Genomic DNA, 18,248 nt, shown 5'->3' on the forward strand with positions numbered 1-18,248 from the left:
GACTTATTTCACTTAACATGATGGCCTTTACATTCATCCTTTTTGCTGCAAATGATGTAATTTCATTTTTCTTTAGGACTGAATAAAACTCCATGGTATATATTTACCACATTGTCTTGATCCATTTATCCATTGATGAAAATCTAGGCTGGCTCCATAGTTTGGCTATTGTGTATAGTGCTGCTATAAGCTGGGTATGCATGTATCATTATTGTATAATCGCTTTAATTCTTCAGGATAAATATGAAGCAGAGGTATAGCTGGGTCATATGGTGGTTGTCTTTTAAGAAACCTCAATATTGATTCCATAGTAGTTGTACTAATTTATAATCCAACCAACAGTGTAAACATGTTCCTTTTCTCTACATTCTCTTCATCAATTATTGTTATTTGTATTCTTGATGACTGCCATTATGACTGGCATGAGATGAAATCTCAGTGTAGTTATGATTTTCATTTTCTCTAATTGATAATGATGCTGAACACTTTTTTCTACATTCGTTGGCCATTTGTATTTCTTCCTTTGAGAAGTATCTGTTTAATTCATTCCCATTTATTAATTGGATTACTTCAGTATTTGGTGTGAAGTTTTTTGAGTTCTTTATATATTCTAGATATTAACCTTCTGCCAGAACAGTAGCTAGCAAAGATTTCTCTCCCTTTCTACAGGTTACTTCTTCACATTCTGAACTGATTCCTTTATTGTGCAGGGATTTTTAATTTGATGCCACCTCATTTATTAACTCTTAAAAGTATTTCCTGAGCTTTAAGGGTCCTATTGAGAAAGTCATTGCCTGTTTCTACACCCTGAAGTTTTGAACCAATGTTTTCCTGTAGGAGTTGTATCATTTCTGATCTAATTCCTAGTTCTCATTCTTCTACATAGGGATAACAAGGTTTTCCAGCACTATTTGTTTAATTGGCTGTATTTTCTCCAGTGTATGTTATTGGCATCTCTGTCAAGGGTTAGATAGCAAGATGCATGAGTTTGTCTCTTTGTCTTCTATTCTGTACCATTAGTCTATATGTCTGTATTTATGCCAGTGCCATGCTGCTTTTGTTACTTTAGTATAATTTGAAGGTATTGTGATGCCTCTATTATTGATTTTTTTTGGCTTAAAATTGCTTTGACTATCCTGGGTGTCTTTTTTCCTTCAAAATAAATTTTAGGACTTTTTTGTAGTTCTGTAAAGAATATCATTGGTATTTTGATGGGGGATTGCATTGGAAAAAAAAAAAATATATATATATATATATATATATATATATATATATATATATATATATATATACACATATATATTGCTTTTGATAGTATGACCAAGTTGATGCTATTATTTCTGCCTGTCCATGAACTTGAGAAGTCTTTCCATAGTCTGAGTTCTTCTTCAAATTCTTTGTACAATATTCTGTAGTTTTCATTGTCAAGTTCTTTTACCTCCTTGGTTAGATTTATTCCTATGATTTTTTTAAAGGCAATTGTCAATAGAATTGTTTTCCTGATTTATTTCTCAGAAGATTTATTGTTGATATATAGGAAAGCTGTTGATCTTTGTTTGTGATTTTGTAATCTGCTACTTTGCCAATTTAGTTTATCAGCTCTAGCAGTCTTCTGGTGGAATTTTCTTTTTTTGTATCTTCTAGGTATAGGATTGCCTCAGGCATTTCATTATAGAATGCAAAGCTGACTAATATACCCTACAGTTAGTCTTAAGAGTTTTGTAGAGAAATAAAACTTTAGAGTTGTAGAGATTAGACATGAAAGAGATATTTATGGAAAAAAAATAAACAAAAATTATGTGGATGAATGAGCCTTTACCAGGAAATGAAGAACAAAACTAATTTTCAGGAAAGGAGGAATTCCATAAGTAGAGTCTTGGAAATGAGAAAGCAAAGTATGGTCAGAGTATATTCTTTTTCAAAGTTGGAATGAGGGAAAGGGACAGATCATGAGGTGGGAGTTATGTATCCAGACTTTAACAGCAGTAACTAGGAAATATCAACAATTCATCATTATTCATCTAATATTTTAGAAAAGATGAAAAAGAAATAGTGTTCCTTGGCTTAAATATAATGTTGTACTTAGTTTTTTTTAATGTTTTAAAAATATTTAAAATATAATCTATACTCATTATATTTTAAGTACATTTATAAATTACCATATTTTCTATGTGGTAATGGGAAGTTTTGTGATATATGTCTAGTATCATACTCTGAGACCAAATGTTTCAATAGACACTATTGATAATCTACTGAATAAGGACAACATTGTGTACCATTTTGATCTATTGGCTTTTATGATATTAAAATATTGGTACAATTTCCAAATTCACATATTTGTACTTATGCATTCATCTGTTGAGTTGTGGAAAAAGTGATTATTTTAAGCTAATTTTGTATTCAAACTTCTTTCAAAGTACCACCAAATGTTAGATCTTTCACTTCTTCTTATAGTTTGAAATGTAAATCAATTAGCATTTTCACTCTCTAATAACTCTTCTAAAAAAAGGTTTTTAATGACCTTTATTTTAGTTGAGCACTAATGCTCTATTACTTGGCATTTCATGATTCTTCTAAGATAATGGCTGAATCCCAAAATCATATCTTTTCACAAAGTCTCCAAGAAACCATGCAGAAAGGAAAAAAGGAAATAGCATTAGCCATAGCTTATGTTTAGATATAACTAGGGGGAGATGACTGCAAGTTTCAACTCACACAAATTGAGCAAATCAACATTCAAAATAAGAACAAAGTTCTGAACCTTTCAAAAAGCAGAGAATTATCAAAGATTGAACAGAGGAAAGGAGGATGAGAGGGGAATACCACTGTGGATGCAATTTGAATCATGTTAGCCAGTGCTGTGTGAGGCTGATTATGAAGAAGCCTGATAAAGAGTGCAATTAAATTAAAGGTAGGAACTTAGAATGTGCTTTGGACCAGAGGATGTTTCACTTTTGAGGAGAATAGTACCCCTGTGATATCAAGTAGCAGTATAGAAATAGGAGGTATTAATCAGAGGTTTTTGTATGTAAGAAAAAAAAGAGGAAGAATTTGATGATAAAGAGCCAATGAAACAGGAAAATGCTTAGTTATTAATTAGACCATCTGTGAATATATACCCAAACCATAAGATTCAAAACAGACACATAAAGGAATAATTTAAAATAAGAGCTGGCCAACTGGAAATCCATCTGCAGCAAAATGAAATTAAAATACTATCTCTCATCATGAACAAAACTCAACTCAAAGTGCATCAATGACCTAGGAATTTGACCAGAGATCCTGCACCTAATAGAAGAAAAAGTAGGCCCAAATCTTCATCATGTTGGATTAGGCCCTGACTTCCTTAATAAGACTCCTGTAGTGTAAGAATTAAAATTAAGTATCAATAAATGGAATGGATTCAAACTCAAAAGCTTCTTCTTAGCAAAAGAAATAATTGGTTTAGTGAACAGAGAGCCTACAGAATGGGAGCAAATATTTTACCACACACACATCAGATACAGCACTAATCTCTAGGATATATAAAGAACTGAAAAATCTTAACACCTAAAAGCCAAATAACCCAATCAATAAATGGATTAAGGAACTGAAAAGATAATTCACAGAATAATATATATATAATCTATAACAAATACATGAAAAAATGTTCAACATCTCTAGCAATTAGAGCAACTTTTATTTGTATTTCTCTAAGATTTCATCTCACTCTAGTAAGAATGACAATTATCAAGAATACTAGCAACAATAAGTGTTGCCAAGGATGTGGGAATTGCTGGTGGGATTGCAAATTAGTGCAATCACTCTGGAGAGCAGTATGGAGATTCCCTAGAAAACGTGGAATGGAAGCACCATTTTACCCAACTATCCCACTCCTCAGTCTATACCCAAAGGATTTAAAATCAGCATACTACAGTGAAACAACCACATCAATGTTTATAGCAGCTCAATCACAACAGCTAAACTATGGAACCAACAGAGATACCCTTCAATAAATGAATGAATAAAGAAACTGTAGAATGAATGAATGAAAAAAATATGTATATGATGGAATATTATTCAGTCTTAAAGAAGAGTGAATTATGGCATTTTCAGATAAATGAATGGAGTTGGAAAATATCATGCTAAGTGAAATAAGCCAGTCCCCAAAATACCAAAGGCCAAATTATCTCTCTGAAATGTTGATGCTGATTTATAATGGGATGAGGTGGCAAGGGAAGATTGGAGGAACTTTGGATTGAGCAGAAAGGTGTGAGGGTAGGGGAGTGGGTATGGGAGTGGAATTATGGTGAATGAAATGGACATTATTATCCTCTGTACATGTATGATTACATGCATGGTGTGACTCTGCATCCTGTATAGCCAAAGAAATGAAAAGTTGTGCTTCATTTGTATACAATGAGTCACAATGCATTCTGCTGTCATGTACAACTAATTGGAACAATTTGAAAAAATAATTTTTTAAAAAAATAAGAGCTGACCAAACTAAGGAAATAATTTAAGGAAAGAATAACCGTATTAATAATGCAGATTCATTACAATGTGCCCACGGGAAAGTAGGTACATTTGATAAAAATTAAAAAAAATAGTAATGAGAACAAAAAAGCTGAAAGAATAGAATGATCAAGAGCAATGCAGAGAATGATCAAGAGCAATGCAGAGAATGATCAAGAGCAATGCAGAGAATGATCAAGAGCAATGCAGACAATCATGGAGAAAGGGACTGTTGTAATTGATGTGCAAGAACAAGAACAACAAAAAATGTGATAATGGAAGTGAACTACAATTTAAAATGATGATCTAAGAAAATTTCCCAGAAATAAAAGAAGACATGATTATACAAAAATGTCTTCCATACACTGAAAAATTTGTTTTTGAAATATATTCTAGTAAAATTAATGTACTATAAGGATTATTTTTTTTTTCTTCAGGTTTTTCAGGCTTTAAAAGGCCACTTAAAAAGAAAGGAATACCAGCTCACCTTTGGAATTCTTGATAGCAATATACAAATCAATACAATTGAAGAAATGGAGAGATGTTTTTAAGAAATGCTAGGGTAGAATGACTAATATTTCATATCTTGTCAAATTTTCTTCAAAAGATATGCTTAGGGAACAATATTGGCCAAATTACATTGTTATATTGTGTGCATGTATTAATGCAAAACAACAAATTCCATCATTATCCACAACTATAATGCACCAATAAAAACTCTGGAAAGAGAACAAAAATTATGCTAAAGAACTGGATATGGAGATTACTGGCACACAGTAGGAATCCCAAGGACTTTGGGAAGCTAAAGAAGAAGGATCAGCCAGCCTTAGCATCCTAGTGAGATCTTCAGCAATTTAGCAAAACCTAGTCCCAAAATGAAAAATAAAAAGGCACTGGGGATATAGCTCAGTGGTAATGTGTCCTGGGTTTAATCTCCAGGACTATACTAACACACACACACACACACACACACACACACACACACACACGCACACTATATATATATATATAGTTATGCTAAAGAAAAACAGTTTAAAAACAGTTTAAACCTGTAAGAGTTTGTTGTAGTTTAGATGTGAGGGATCCCCCAAAGCTTATGTGTGAAGCAATATGAAAGAGTTCAGAGGGGAAAGGATTAGGTTGTGAGAGCCTTAACCCAATCAGTGAATTAATATCCTGATGGGATTAATTGAGTGGTAACTGAAGACAGGTGGGGTGTGGTTGGAGGAGGTGGAGCACTGGGGGCCATGGCTTTGGGGTACATATATTTGTGTCTGACAAGTGGAGAGCTATCTCTCTCTGCTCTCTGATCATAATGTGAGCCATGATCAGAGAGCAGAGAGCCATTCCTTCTGCCACACTCTTCTGTCATAATGTTCTGCCTCACCTCAAGCCCAGAGGAATGGAGCCTGTTGTTTATGGATTGAGATCTCTGAAGCTGTGAGCCCACAAGTAAACTTTTTTTCCTCTACAGTTGCTCTGGTTATATATATATATATATATATATATATATATATATATATATATATATATATATATAAAATAATCATAATATATTCCTGAAGAAGAATCTACTTTGAACCTATCTATTCCTTTTGCTAAAGGAATTTATGACAAATACAATGGGTAGTGAAAATTAAAAATGTTCAGCTAGATTAAAGTATGGAAGACGAGCATGTACTTTTTAACAGTGCTTAACAAAGAAATGGTACAACTAAAAAGGAAGTGAGAGGAGAAGGGAGAAAGTGTTAGTTGTAAAAGCTCATGAAATAGTATGTCATTAGCATTTTGGAGTAAAAAATCACTAAATTACTATTTCAAGCTGAGAAAACAAATAGGAAGAGCTTAAGTAAAGAAAAAGAAGAATTAGGATAATATAAGTAAATATTATCCCCAAAGTAATCATTAGGAAAAAAACAAACCTTTTTATCAAAATTGAAAAAAGAAATCAATATATTTTCAATATATTGAAAAATACAGTAATATAATAAGTTGTACATATATGTGTGTATGTATGACTGAGATGATGCCAAATACTTCAGTCATATTGATATGTAGAAATGGAATTCCTCACTTATAGTACATGGGAAGAAAGAGTTTAAAAATAAGAATTCATACCCCATTTGAATCAAATGTATGATATGTCAAGATCATTGTAATGTTTTGAGCAACTAATAAAAAAAAGATGAGTTCGTAGGTATGCTATTCACAGTCCATGTAAATATAAAAGTCAACTTACAGAAGACTTATAGCACAAAAATCAACAGACTTAATTTTATGAATGTTTTAAATTAAAGTTGGAAAATTGAAAATTGAGAAAGCTCCATCTTTTCTTGTGCATGTGAATCTTGTTTATATGTAACAAGTTTTTACAATGCATCAATTCTGTTTTGAAAACTTAATAAGCTCTACAAAATAAAAGTAATATAAACAATATTTTACAGCAAAGTGAAGAAAAAGAGTTGGAATTTAATCATAACATTTTATAAAGGCTCTTCTTATCTAGAAATTGCACAAGCTCCCTATTGAACAATTCTTTGGTCACAATGGAAACACTACATAACAGAGTCTCTTAGGTACTATTAAAACTGTTATCTGAAAAATTAATAATTAGGTCAATAAAAAACAAAATAAAGAAGATGAACAATTGCCTAAAAATGAGAGAAAACATCAAGTTAAAAGTTGAAAATACAAAAGGAAATAATGTTAAAAGCCAAAAATAGAATAAAAATAAAGGAAAAAAAAACAACCCATTAGATCAAAGAAACATGAGTGGTTTAAAAAACAAGTAGAAGGAATAAATTGTTAGGAAATTAATTGGGAAAGGTAGACATATAATACAAAAAATAACTGTGAAGCACCATTAAACAAATTGATATAATTTGAAAGGGAGAGAATATTGCCCAGTCCTATGCATAAGAATGTCCCTAGTTGTTAAAATGGATAAATTCCCTGAAAATATAACTTGTCAAAATTGACCATAATGGAGATTGAAAGTTTAAAAATAATAATTTCCATAAAAGAAATAAATAATTCATCTTTGAATTCCCTAGAGAAAAGCATCAGTCTTATGTATTTACACCAAGTCACAAAGACAAGACAATCTTCATACTACTTAAATTGTTCCAGAGCATAGGAAAAAAAAGAAAAAAAGCTCTCCAATTCTTTATATGAAACAAGTTATAACATTGATGATGGAATAAGCGAAAGAAAAAAAAAGAAATCAAAGACAAATATCTACCAATATTGATGAAAACATCTTAAATAAATTATAGGAAATAGAATCCAGTAGTGTATTTCAAAATAATATATCATGGCTAAATAAGATTCATTTCTTTATTTTATTTTATTTTTTTAAAATTTGTTGTTCAAAACATTACAAAGCTCTTGACATATCATATTACTTACATTAGATTCAAGTGGATTATGAACTCCCATTTTTCATAAATAATTTGATTTTTTTAAATGTAAATTTTTTTAAATATTTTTTTTTTAGTTTTAGGTGGACTTATATTCTTTATTTTATTTTTGGGTGGTGCTGAGGATTGAACTCAGTGCCTCATACATGCTAGGTGAGCACTCTCCCACTGAGCCACAACCTCAGCCCCAGATAATTTGATTTTAATAAATCTATCAATATGTGTTAATATATTACTGGGTCTGGAAAGAATAAAGAAAAGATTATTTCCACAGAAGTTCAGAAGTCTTCTGACAAAATTTAACAATTCCTTATTAAAAAAAAACTTTTAATAAAATAGGTATCAACCATCTTGGTTAGATAAAGCAACTCCTTTATTGGATCTAGTTCTTGAATTCTGACCAGGTATATCAGGGTGGCTTGTGTCAGAAGCTTAGTGTCCAGACCTCTTCTGGGAACTAAAGTGGCTGGAGATGACTTAAATGCTGAGTCCTGGAATCTTCTTGGCAATTCTGTACTCATACAAGCAGCTGGGCTTGCTTGGGGACATTGAGCAGAATACTCTGTGGAGCTTCACCATTTAGTTTGGGGTTCTTGGAGTGTGGCAGCTGGCCACAAGGGACTATGTGCTGACACGGAGGATCTGGAGAGCTAAATTTCTAGGGACCGTGGGTGTCTTTGTTCCTAGTCTCAGAAGTCAAACAACTTTACTTTTAAGTCATCTTATTAAATGCAGAGCTAGAATCAAGGAGAAGAAAATTAACCATCATTCTTTGATGAGAGAGTAGCAAGTTCACATTGCATAAGTAACTTTAGAATGGGAGACAATGGTTTGACTATTACTGAAGAGTACATTCATTCATGCTCAGCATCTTGTTTAGTGGGTAGATGCTAGAGGCACACCTGCTGACGGGAGGGCAAGATGCATACTATTTTCACTACTGTTTAAGAGTAGATAGAGGATTTTGGCCAATAAGATCAGAGTAAACAATTAATGATAGCATATGACTTGGAAATGGCTCATGACTATTCGTGTGTTGTGTGTGTGTGTGTGTGTGTGTGTGTGTGTGTGTGTGTGTGTCCAGTGTACATGTAAGAAAGAAAAAGTGGGAGGGGAGTGAGGGAGAGAAATAAAGTAATTCTGGCAAAACATTAAGATGGAGAGTAGACAGATGTTCATAGAATTATTCTTATTAGGATCTCAAGAAATGCACAACATTGTACCAGTCATACAGAGGCTATATTAAAACAGAGAGGTTTGGTCTTCACCCCATAGACATCAGCAATAAAATATATACATAAAACACTATTGACATAGCAGTATCATTATAAAATCTTAAACTACCTCTTTTTAAAGCCTGTAAGTATGAATAAAGATAATCCAAATATAAAAGGCTTCTGAGAAAGAGGTGGAACATGAAGGCATTCGGGAAAACATTCTAACTGGCAGGCAGGAGCAGGGAGGAATTCAGGTATGAGGACCAGCTTGAGCAAAATGTGGCTATTTATATGTAGAGAACTGGGGAAGTATTGGTAGCTGGAGCTCATACACTGGGAAAGAACATTTAAAACAGGGCACATGTGTAAGCTTGGGGTGAGAGATTGAGAAGTGGGAAAGGATGCATATGGAATAACAGTTCAATTCACCTCAGCTGTTATGCTGTTCAAAAATGTGCAGAGGTTTGTGACCAAAAGTATATTACAGAAGTCATAATATTAGAACGAAACTTTATTAAGCCTACTGTATTCTGAACATTGTGCTTAGTAACAAATGCTAGGCTTGGTGCCTGTAGTGTTATTTTCTGCTGCACAGCTCCTTCTCTCAAGATTCACAAGGGCTCTCTGTTGTCACAGCAGCCTGAGTGGAGAGCACACAGGGGGCTGTAATGTCCCTCCCAGTCAGTGATAAGTGGGGGCACACAGTGACCCACCTTCCATCTGTGTCCAAAGTCAAAGAGGAGCAGAAAGCTCAGTGGGTATTATCGTACATGCCCTTTCCATTAGCATTCAGTTTTGGTCTGTTGCTTATGATGAGATAGGACAAGCATTTTCAGGGTGCTCCATTAAATTTCTTCCTAACGCCTGAATCTCTTCACAATAGTGGGAAGATAAGATGCCATTTTCTTCAATGTCCTTTTATTATTCACTCCAGCCTGGTTCTCGAGTGTCTCCATTCACCCATTCTGAAGCCTTCTTTTCCTAATCTTTGTAGATTATTTCTCCATTTTTTTTGAAGATCGGGTAGTTGGCTCTTAAATGTTTCCTGCGGTCCTTTCATTTCACTGAATTTTAAATATTTCAGCCAATTTGAAGAGTTCATAATAATGAATAAGATTAAGCTTGGAGCTTAACCTTTTGAAACTGGGTGACTCGTTAACTCGTCTGGAACACTGGTTAATTTAACAGCAGGAGTTAAATTAACTTGTCACAGCTCTGCCATTGTTAAATTTTCTGCTCCTGGTCCTTGTCCCAATCTTGCAGAGCTTGGTTGTCCTGGAACAAGGGGATGAGCCTGGTTGGAGAATAAAGCAGAAATGGGAAAGGAAAGATGGTGCATCTTGTTAAGAGGTCACAGGGTGGCAGAAATGTCAAGATGAGGTATCTATTTTAGTTGGGGAAGACTAGAAGAGGAGAGGGGAAGGGAGGAGATTGGAAAACGAAAGGCAATGAATACAAAGGAGGTGTAAGGTGAGAAATACAGAGAAGAGACACAATAGAAAGGCCTGTATTAAGAAGAGACAATGGTGGAATGACTTGAATTCCTGGGGATGTATTACATTCTGCACATTAGAAGCTGTTAACATTAGCAGTCTAGCATGCAGAAATGAAATTATCTGCTTAAAAATGTCCCTTGCATTGGGAAGAAATGAAAGCCTTGAATCATGGGAAGAATTTCCAGGATGATCTCATCAAAGATAAGTTATCCCAAACTTGGCTCAGCAGGAATATCTGTTTTGCATATTTGTAGGTCTTTGTCAAGCACTCTGGATTGATGCAATTTAGTTGGAAAAGGGTGAAGACAGTAAAGGAGTGAAAGAATTGGGAGAAGAAAGCAATTCAGGAGACTGTGAGTCAAAGAGGGGGCGAGGGTGAAAGCATTGCTTTCTTTTTTTCCAAGGAGGAGAGCAGAGAGAGCATGTGTGGGGGATGGTGATGGAAAGCAGGAGGAAGCAGCTGTAGCAGGTATTTCTGCAAAGCCATCTTTCCCTTAAACAAAGTAACAGGCACTGCTGGGATGGAATGTTCCCTGTGTGTGTTGCTTGCTCCACAAGTAACTCTCAAATATGCATTATCTCAGCTTTGCTATTCGCTCTCAGACAGGAAGCTCTGTGCAGTGGAGTAAGCTGCTCGGCCTTCAGGGCAGAGGCCTAATGACATCAGAAATACAGGCAAAATAACCAGTCTGCTTTTAAGCACCAGCCACTTTGAGGCCCATCAGTAGAGATCACCTAAAGCCTATCTTCCTTTCAATTGTTTCAGAGGTGCCTTAACTTAACACTGAAAAGACGTTTTCATTTCTATTTGTATGATTTTTGTTTCAGGGCTTATGTTATTCCACTGATGCTCTAACAGGTTTTCAATTTCCAAGGTAGTTGCCTGAAAAGACTGTAGGCTGCTAGGGAGCCTAACCAGTGCTCAGTGGCTGGATCTGAACCAGATTACTAAGGATTCCAGGGCCTTTTGCTTCTGTCCAAAATTACTTTAAGGTATAGATATCAGAAGGCTGGGCTGCATCTGATGGATCAAGAGAGTGAAGCAAGTAGAGAAAAGGTGAAAGGGATAACCAGGAGATAGAGGACAAAAGAAAGATTTTTAAAGAGTACAATAAGAAAAAAAGGATGAAGAATTTCTTGTTTCGATTCAGCATAGGAACTAAACTCTCAAGGTATTTTTTTCATTATTTTTGCTTGTTCTGTTTTATATTCTATTTATTTATTTAGTTTCTGTGCTGGGGATTGAACCCAGGGCCTCAAGCATGCAAGGCCAGCAAATACTCTAAGCCTGTGTCCCAGCATCATCAGCCTGTGGAGGCATTTTAAATTCACCAGTTGGTGTTAAAAAGCACCGAAAGTTATGGATGCAGGTAGCCAGAAATCAGGGCACTGGAAAGTGCCCATATTGAAAGAAATTTAATGAATTAGTGCTTAAGACTATATTGTTTTCAGGTACCAAAAGCATTTTTCTGAATGCAAAGCTTATTTTTTGTGTCACACATTATTGGCAGAGATAATGCTGTGGTGAAAGCTGGGCAGAATTTGGGGGTATAAATTTGCATAGTCGCTTGTGCTGTGAATGTTAACTGCAGTGTGTCCCCTTTTCAGCAGAAGTAAAATTATATGTGTATATACACACACACACACACACACACACACACATATCACCATTCAAAAAGTACTTTAAAAAGTCTCAGAATAAAAATAACATCTATTGTGAATTGATTAACCTTGTTCAGCTAGCACAGGGATACAGGGATTTTTTTCAAGTTCTAGGAGTTTCAGATTATTTCTAGATCACAAGCTCCAAAAACAGGCCCATAAAGAAATTCTAACATGATCTTTGAAAATAATGGCTCTTAGTATTATTTGACATAATTTGAATTTAATGGACCTAAAATGTTGGTTAGAAATGATAATGAAATGAGAAAAACTTAAAGTTAAAAAAAAAATAGTAGAGCACAAACATTTCATGATATTTACCAGATCTAATGCCTCAAATGAATAAAACAGGGATTTTCAAACTATATTTTATGGAATCGTACTTGGAGTGACACTGAATGAATAACATATCCCAAGACTTTATGACCACATATGTTTAGGATTCAGTGTGGAACTCCCCAAATATAATGACCATAGCATCATTTTGTTACATAAAATACTTATCTCTAAATTTTAGACTAGAGATATCTTCTGAAGAATATGACACTCTATCCTTAATTTTTCATGAAGTTGCTCAGAAATACCCTGACCTATAGCCTATCAGGACAGAAATTGATATTCCTGCTCCTACCAGTGTGATTTAATACTAAAAGACACATATGAGAATTATTTAGCTATTTGCATGGCTCATAACCATGCAAAATAGTTTGGGCAAGTCGTCAGCTCAGAGGGACTTTTATTTATGGTGGACAGTATCTCAGGAACTCTATGTGTGAAAGTTAAAGAGCTGCTAAGGAGTTTCTACAAGGAAAGCCAAGCCTCCATGTTTCCACATTTCAGGTGTTCGTTTGTAGCTTGGGGTAGTAGTGGGGGATGCAGGCTGCTCTGCCTTGTCTGAAAAGAACATCTATATGCCTAGTCAAATGGCCATCTAGGTACCTTGGTGCAGCTTTATGTGCCTTTAATTTCCACTATGACTTTAGACTGTCATCTTTCAGCATATTTTCATTTATTGTTTTTAGCTACAATCAGGGCAGTAGTAGGAGAGCAATTCTAGGGAGTGAGCACACAGATAAAATATGTGGACCCCGGCAATAGTGAGGTCTACTTAGCCACACCTCATATTTCAGTTCACAGAAATGTTGTGTGGGGGTTGACATAAGTACTCCCTGTTGTGTTGTTGCTTATGGCTCTGTAGCCCTTTGAGAAGACCGGAGAATAAAGGACGGCAGAGAGCCAGTGTTGTTGAAGTAGCAGTGTTAGAGAGGGTGCCTACAAGCACCTGAGAGAGTTTCATGTTTTTTAACAAATGTTTTCTTGATTTTACCCTTAAATCCCACCTGCAAGTCCTCCTCTGGCCATCCACATCAGTCGACTTTCTGCTTTACAGGCTTCCTTTTGAGGCATCAGTCAACCTAAAGGAAACCAGCATGGTGGAAATTTCAGGACAACTTTGCATATCGCTCTTTCTTGGCAAGCCACATCACTGAAAGGCATTCAAACTCTCACCGCAGGGCCACAGCTGATCAATAATTTCCAGGAGCCCCTTCTGACTGTCAGAGGCAAAATCCAAGGAGTGCCACCAAACCAGTTAGAAACAGCACCCTGACAGGAAAATTCCAGGGCAGTCAAAAAAGAAATTATACCATTTGGTTATATTACTATGTGCTAAGACTCTTTCTTGACAGGAGACATTTGTTTCCCATTCTAAGGCTACACAAGGCTTTAACTAAGCATAGAGATACCTGGGTGATGAATGAGTGTTTCAAATAGCTACATTAAGAAATTGAAGTTGTCAAATCTATCCTTGTGATTTTGAGGGTGAGAGACAATCATCCAGGTATATACTAAAAGGTTCCATTAGAAAACTATTTTAAATGCTGTTATCCTGGTAAAGTCTCCCTTAATAAAATGGAAATAATGTTATGATTTCGAACCTATTTTTTTCTCACTTTTCTGTCAGGAAAGTCTCTCATCTTTCAATAGAGTACAGTTATATTTTTCTTAGCTTATTTTTAAAAGTAATAATAGTAGATCCAGTTAGATAGTTGAGATTTTCTAAAGTTCATTAATTAAAAAAAAATTAAGTAGCACTTGTCGAGGAATATAAAAGCCTTGGTAAATATTTTTGTGTGCTGAAAAGTGAAGAAAAAAATCCACTCTCTTCCTTTGTATTTGTATATACAGAGGAGAAGATACAATGTTATAGACATCACTGTAATCAAAGCCATTTGTTGATGGCTTCGTGTGGAAAATAATTTGATCGGGGACAAGGAAAAGGAAACTGAATTTCTGGACTTCATATCTTCTCTTTGTGAATTCACACACTGATGACCAGACTCCTTAAATCATTATGAGTGGCCAAGGTAGAATTTGAAAAGAGATTTAGTTGACTCTATAGTCCTTTCACTTTCTTCCACACAAGACTGTGTTTTAAACTGGGTGCAGGGTTATCTGCCTATAAACTCATTCAGGTCTGAGGCAGCAAGGGGGATCATTGGTTTGAGGCCATCCTTGGTAATATATGGGTAACAGTGAGAATATCCCCCCTACCCCCGCCCCCCACAAAAGACTATATCTGAGTCAATGATAAAAGAATTTAAAATTAGCATATTATTTACTGTTTTTAGTATCAGTTATTTCACCTCTAAAATGGGGATAATTTTACATTCATTTCATGAATTTCAAAACTGCTATAAGACAAGATAATAGATACAAAGAAATCAACTTTGTAAACTCTTAATGATATTCTTCATCATCCTCATACTCAGAGTTTCAAATTAATTTATGGAAATTATTGGGTGAAAAACTCTTCTAAAAGGGAGCTCAGTTAATTTGATCAGCACTTTGAAAGGACCAGACTTGATGTAGAAGGGGAAAGGTTCTTGAAGTTTAGAGAGCATGGTATGGGGTATGGATAGCTTGGAGGCAAGGTCATTTAAATATGTGGAGACTCTTTGGACAGGATTGAGAGGAGGAGTGTCCTGTGGACAGCTTTGCAAAGGACGTGATGGCAATGAATCCTGTCTCCATTCATTTATTCAACAAACATTTAATGAGTGCCACTTTATGCCAGGCAAAAAATATAGGTGCTAGATTCATAAGATTTATAAGCCATGAGCCCTGCATTCAAGGAGTTTACAGGTAATGAGGCTTTGGATGATGAACAAATTGCTCTTGAGAATGCAACATGTTATAAAATTCTGTAGGAGCTACAGTAGGGGCAATGAGCAAAAAGCTAACTTTATTCTAAAGGATGCTGCTTAAAATAGTGCTTTCCGTTAGAATTGAAGTTTGAATTTCAGAGTTTGTGGCCCAGTAGCTGACCCAGAGAAGTGAAGTAGCAGGATCAAAATGCTTGATAAAGAAATTTCTTTACCTATGGATGGAGTAGAGAGAAGGGAGGCAAAAATACCTGGAAAATGATGTTTTACATCATTTATGTAAAGGACAGGGCCTGAACATATATGGATTTGAGAGGATTAATGGATGGTGAGTGCTGTGTCAAAGGTAAAGAAGAGACACAGTAAATATATTTATAAGCTTAAATGTTGTCAGAGATAATTGCACCTTTGATATATACACAGAAAGATGAGGAGCCATGCAAAATGTCAGCTTGAGTGAGTTAATTATTCCCACATAGAGAATACCAAGATGTCAAGCAATGGACTGACTGGGAAAATTGAATAGCTTGTGAGCATTTTCTGAATCAAGTCTTTCCTTTTGTGTTGTGTCCCCAACAATATTATCCACAAAGATGAAATAAATGAGTCTGAGAAATCATAAAACAATTTTTTTTCAAGTTTGCCAAAAGAAGGTAAATAGAAACAATATCCCTCTATCCACAATAAAATATTCAAGCACATTTGTTACATAGTTCAAGTAACCTTTGTTTTTTTCCCTGTTCTATTCTCCTTTATTAGCATCAGTAAGTGAATTGACCCTGTTTCTGAATGAGACCTTCAAAACAACTATTTCTTTGCATAAGTATGAATATGTAGAAACAGAGGACAGTTGTTTCAATTATACCTTCAAAAAAAGTGTTTTATCTTCATGCAGGTGCAACAGTCGTGGTTATTGTCGTTTAAGTTTCCAATAGTGTTGCTTTTGTCTCTGGGACTTAATCTGTGCTTCTCTTCTGTGTTCCAAACTGATGTTTTAAATGGAGAAAACCATATTACATATTCTTTTTGGTGCTGTGCAAAATTTCTTAGGCTCACAATCTGATAATTATTAATTGATCATTTTTTGTATCCCCTGATACTTAGAAAGAAAAATATTTCTAAAATAAAATTAAGGAAAACCCAGGTGAGTAAACAAAGATCTGAAAATCTGCATTTACTTTTTCAGTGAGGGAATATGGCATGCACAAAGGATTTTAACTTTTGTTTAATGGAAGCTGTGCCTTCATGAAGTATGAGAATTTATAATTCTTGAGATCAGGAGTGTACTCCCAGGAATGTACTGGCAATTCAGAAAACACAGACCAAGCAGACAGTCATTTCATGGGCATAGTAGAGTCAACAAAAATCAGAGTGGTGACAAAAAATAATGAGGTGTGCATGTTTATTATTTATGCACTGAGATGTCTCCAAATTCCATGAGAATATTCAGGAACAGTATAGTTTACTGATTAAAGGCATCATCTTATCAAACTCACCTGCTTCAAATCTTTTTTCTATGTAATTTTGGAATTTTATGTAAATTATTTATCTTTGGCGAATGTCAGCTCACACTATCCTATTCTGATGACTAGGATAAAAAAAAGATAAATGGGTGACGTTTGCCAAGTAATCACTGACATTTGCAAAGTACTCAAAGTGCCTGATATACTGAATAATTAAGAAGTGTTACAAACATTAAAATTGTACATTTCTTTTTCTTGAGTTAACTTTAAGGGTTTAATTCAAAGGACATTTCAGGTATTTGTGGGTAGGGATTCAGTTACTTCTCCACCATATTTTTGTATGCTACTAGAGAAATACAATAGCCTAAATATTTTCTTTGGCAAATTCAAATTTGACTGGCTCCGACTCCAGAAACCTGGCCCTCAAGCTACTAGTGACTACTCAGATGCCTAGTACTGCTTGCAACAGACAGGGCTGATTAAACTAATGAGCTTCCTATCACCAGCGATTTCCAGTAGTGTCGGGCACTCTAGCCTGAGGCTCTGCTCCTACTGCTCTCCTATGAGGCGCTTAGTCTGTCCCTTCAGACTTGGGTCCTTTTTTGCTCCCTTGAGAAATGGAGAATAAGCATGAATTCACAACTTCAATTCCTGATATGGGGGTTGTGATTTTGCCTCTCCATGGCTGAGCTGAAGAATTTATTCATCCTCCCAGAATTTCCAAGCATAGCTGTTCATTTCTTATCTCCAGTGTGTTTATTTCAGGGGGTAAAATAGATCCTTTTTAGATTTAGGGCAATTTTTAAACAAATGAGTTTCTTGTTCTACTTAGAAAAATCCAACCATGGAGAAGGAGGGCAATTCCTTTTCCTTAGTATAGCTTTGTGTAAACTGACAGGCCAAGGCCAAACACAGAGAGGCAATTTGTGCTGAGGTGGTCCATGTTGGGGACTGTCCCACTAGGTGCTCTTGAGAACATGACCATGTGGAACTGTTAACTATTGAGACTCCAAAGACCTTGCTTCTGTCCTTTGGTACTACAGGAAGGTCAGATGCACTAGGATGTTAAGAAGGACCTTAAAGTCCTCTCTGCTTTCCATCCTGTGAACTTGGCATATTTAAAATGTTGAATAGATTTTCAGCAGAGATACTCCAAAAATGAGCAGGCTGTCAAAACCTGGTTTGAAAGGAATCACATTTTCTGAAGCTTGAAACCAGTTCCTAGAAGTGGTGATTAGGGACATTCAGGATCCATACCACCTCTCCTAGTGACTTACACTAGAAGAACGGAATATAGTCATCTCTTCTGCTTGGAATTTGTCATTTTTTTCAT

The sequence above is a fragment of the Callospermophilus lateralis genome, unplaced genomic scaffold (genome assembly GCF_048772815.1).
Source record: "Callospermophilus lateralis isolate mCalLat2 unplaced genomic scaffold, mCalLat2.hap1 Scaffold_805, whole genome shotgun sequence".
Classification (NCBI taxonomy): Eukaryota; Metazoa; Chordata; class Mammalia; order Rodentia; family Sciuridae; genus Callospermophilus; species Callospermophilus lateralis.